General features: G+C 34.5%; 1 pseudogene; it reads right to left on the reverse strand.

Moving 5' to 3' along the window:
• LOC107099754 overlaps window positions 1–1,615 on the reverse strand; it is a 15,190-nt pseudogene extending 13,575 nt beyond the window's left edge.
• Window positions 1,616–4,694: the final 3,079 nt, after the last annotated feature.

Genomic DNA, 4,694 nt, shown 5'->3' on the forward strand with positions numbered 1-4,694 from the left:
GTTGACGCCCGCTGCTTTGTGTCACAAGCATGTCCGGCCGCGGGATACTGAGACGAGTCATATGAAATAAATCATGGAGGACGCTATGAAAATTCGGCCCGCGGTTCCATCACATTTCAATTCAGATGCTTGGATGCATTCTGGCTTTAAAAACAAAGAAGGTAAAAACGAAATTGATATGATGCACGTCATTTGCAAAAGGTTAAATATACATTTGAATGTTTTTGTTTCATTGGTTTAAAGGACCACTGAGGCCATGTAAACAGCACTGATTATCCTTATTTTATTATTTTAAGTTTGATGAATCCTAAGATCTTTTTGTCAGTGTGTCCACGCCTGTAATAGTAATATTTCTGTCCAGTATTTGTTTTCATGGCAACACCTCCAAAAGTCGTTGAAATAAATACAGCTATGTATGAATTCAGTTGCTTTCAGTTATGTATCAATTGAAGACACAATCCAGATCATATCCAGCCAGTCAGCCACTGGTAAGGGCTGTATCTTTTTCTTACAGAGTTCAGTGAAAATATCGCAATGCATCGCAATATTTCAAGTATCATGATGCATCGTGATAGAATCGCATCGTGGCATGTGAATCGTGATTTGAACCGATTAATGACTTCTTTGCCAATACCCACCCCTAATATATATATATATTAAAAGGTATCTGCAATCTGAATTTCCATATGTTGGGAGCTAAAGTACACATATTGCACTTAAAGGTTACGGGAAATGTTTGCTTTTTAATGGTTACATTCAGAAAGAGAAGCCTGGGGCGGACTATAAAAAAAAAAAAAAAACAACCTTATATGGGAAAACTGACCTCATTCGAGGAAGCAGTCTTTAGCTTTTTGCATTTCCCCTTAAAGAAACATCTATCTAACACCGACTTTGAATAGGCCCTCAAAGCAAATAAGATATCCATGGAAATCCACACATTCTATGCAGGAGAGATAAGGCTGACTGTCTCCTCTTCTGCTCCTTCACAGCTTGAGAAACAAAAACTACTTTTGGAAGTTTATTTATAGCTTCTAAAAATAATACATTCTCTAAAGTCCAGTAGGTGCTTTTAAAGTCACACAGAGTCAGTAGTTTTCAACAGTGTAAGGTTTCCAAGCACAAACTGTTCAAGTTCAAACAGATCTAACCCATCCTGTCTTAATCATCAGATAAGCCTCAGGCCTGATCAGAGCCGCAGCTCAAGCGCACTGAATTTACTTCAACCTATAGCTTGGTCGGATATTACGAGCTTATAACCTGGTTGTGTTTTAGCTTGCCATAAAATACAGGGGAAAAAAGCAGATCCGCGGTTTTTTCTGGCATGAATACAGCTGAAGCAACGGAAAACACTGTACGTGGCTCAGCTACAGGAACTCAGCAACGCCAAGAAGAATAAAGAAGGGAGAAAAATGCGCAAAAAGAATTTTACGCACCATATTGCGTAATGTTGAGTACCATCGGTATGATATAGACAGATTTGGATAAGTAACCTAATGTTTAAGGTACTTACTTTCAGTATGCGTCTGTTCTCTTCCTGGAGTGTGAATGGCTGCCTGTCTGCTGATTTAAGAAGCGTTTAACTTTAATGGGTGGGACACATTTTCCATTTAAGGGACCCGCCCAGCTTTGCAGTGACGCAGCTCTGACACCATAATAAAGAACTGATGATTAACGTATGAGACATTCACTATTGTTACCCAGTAAAATCATTTATGATTAAATATAAAAGGGACTATGGCTAAATATTTTTCGCTTCATTCTGGACAATATTTATGACAAGTTTGAATTTTATTTTAAGGATGTTTTATCTGGAATCAGGAAATATAATTAAAAAAGAACTTTCTGACCATTTCTTCCTATGTAATCTTTTGCTACTCTGGGCCAAACTTAATATCCACAAATGTAAAACTATTATTAAGCCCTCATGTATCTCTTTTTTAAACTTATTTTTCTATATTGTCCTCCTCCAATAACAAAAAGCTATTGAAAGTTTATCCTTATGCTCTAAATTCTAAGTATTTCTGCTGCTATCTGTAACTTTACTTTAGTTTTTTTATAACTATTTCTATTTTACTATTATTTTGATATTTTTCATTTATTATTATTGTATTTTTTTCAAACCCCTTGTGACTGTTCACTGAAAATTGCTCTTTTTTTGTATATTATAAAGAATATCCTAATAAAGTTTATAAAAAATAATTTAACACATGAAACAAAACAACAATCACGTCACCATGTTAACAGATAAAATGATACGGTCAGTATTACTCATCTGTATTTACTTAAATAACTTTTACAACTTACAAACAAAACACACCTTTTATTGCCAATATGCTTATAAATCTAGTCACTGAATTTTTTTCCTACATAATCTAATCAATCGATTTTTCCGCCTTACGTTTCATAGGAAAAAGGAACAAATGACTTGGGCTACATCACTTAAAACAAGCTGCTATTCCAATCATCCCCTTAATTTAATGGACAATGAAATTCAAGATGTGAGAAAATGCTTTTAAAACAGTCTTTAAAAAAACAATGCAAAAAACAATGCAAATATAACAAACTAAATGTTACCAGATGTTAACAGATATCCTATTTAGATTAAAACGTCAGTTCTGATGCACAACAGGCAGCCCATACCAGGGTGTAACAAACTCACACATCTTCAATGATAATTATCCTAACAACACAGTCAGCTGGTTTATCACTTATAGGAACACATTTAAAAACACAAAGTGATGAACTGATGTAACATTGCGCTATTGAAGCCCAGAAGCGGATTGGTGGGAGGAAAAAACATCCAGATTTTCCAAAAATAAAACAGAAGATTTAATCACCCGGACCTACTTTTACTTGAGTTATATTATAAAGAAGTATTGCTATTATATCCGGCTTCATTACCCACTATGAGCAACTTTCCTGAATTAACAACAGACTTATTTTAAACATTTAAACTCATCAGATATATACACTTGTAGTTTATGAAAAAGTCACACCTCCTGTTTGTACACAAGCCTTGTTGTTTTATAACTGCAGTACTCACTCAAGTAAAAGTACAATACTATGCACTCTTCGACCATCCATTATGTTGCCTGAATTACTTGGTTCACACCAACAAATCTGTAATAATATGATGATCATTCTTATGGCTGCATGTGTAAATTTGATGTAGTCTAGAGAAATGACAGTGGGATAAACCAGAGTGAAGGCTTGTATTCTGTTTTTCACAACTAGGAATTTACATTTGTACATGTTAGAACAGCTTACCAAGTAATTTTGACAAGAGAATATAAATTACCTAATTGAAAATATGTGTTTAATAAGTTTTATATTGGTATAAAGGAATTTAGAGAACCGTGTTTTCTTTCTGACATTATCTTGTAAAAATAATATTTACTTGTATAATGACAGACAGACAGACAGACAGACCAATAGATAGATAGATAGGACTATTTCGAGGAAAGGCAGAGCTGACTGACTTGTAATGACAGCATGTTGTCAACATAACATAGCTTTTATGTTTCGCCCTTTGGACAAAGGTCGCTGGAATGGAAATGCTGAGATTTGTAACGTCACCATTATAAGGTGTATCACCATGCTATTTTTAGAGAGGATATCCTTCTCCTTCAAAACCTGCATAACAAGCCAAACTTGTTTTTGTTTCAGGTACATGTATGAGAAATTTAAACTAAACATGTTGGCTGAGAAAAAGGAAGAACTTTGGGGACTTTAGGAATGGTCCTGAACCTGAGAATGATTTGTTCCTGGTATGTCTGAATTTAACGGCTCCAGGCGTGTCAAAGGACTGGTGTGGAAAGGTCCTCTCACTAACTTGGCGGGGACAGTCCCCACCAATTATTTTCACTTTTTTTCCCCCTTTCCGCTCATTTACATTCGCCAAAAGTAACTCAGGTTGGGAACTGCTGTCTATGTTTCTCCTGAGGCTCCAGAGTCCCGCCCATCGAAGTGACATAATGGATCTGTCACTTTGACATAATATTATTTGTGGTGGTGTAACAACATCTTTCTGGAAAGCAATAGAGTAGCACTTATCTAAAAAAATTAGCTCCAGCATAACCCTCCCTGGCCATAGCATTATCACTTTTTTTACACACCCACGCAAGGAATTGGCAAAACTAATTAATCTATACATAGACTTAGACTCAACTTTATTTATCCCTTGGGATTACTCCTTCAGGGAAAGTCTGGTTCCAGTAGCTTATATAGAGTACAAAGAGTTAAAGCAAGATGGCCTTAAAGATAAAAACACAACAGACAATATATAAAAAGAGTGTATATAGTACAAAAATCATTAAAAAAAGCATACAAAAAGAAAAAAGTATAGGCCTATTATATAGCAAATTTCACATCCATAGAAGTAAATTAAAAACTAAAACCTCACTATTCTTTTTAGATACTGAAATAAAAAAATACATACAATCTGCATAATCATATCAACAATAAACAAACTAACTCCGTAGTTTACATATACCGGAAACTGATAGTTAATCTAACCCAAATACAAAATTAATCTCAAATCTTAAAACCCTCACAACTTCATTCCCCTCTCAAATGCACTTATCATAATTATTTTTTTGCAAATATACTTCCTTTTCTTATTAATAATGAAATTACAGTAATGTGTATGTCTCTTCTTTTATGAATACTGCATATATATATATATATATATATAT

This window comes from Cyprinodon variegatus, unplaced genomic scaffold, assembly GCF_000732505.1.
Source record: "Cyprinodon variegatus isolate N-32 unplaced genomic scaffold, C_variegatus-1.0 Scaffold1, whole genome shotgun sequence".
Lineage (NCBI taxonomy): Eukaryota > Metazoa > Chordata > Actinopteri > Cyprinodontiformes > Cyprinodontidae > Cyprinodon > Cyprinodon variegatus.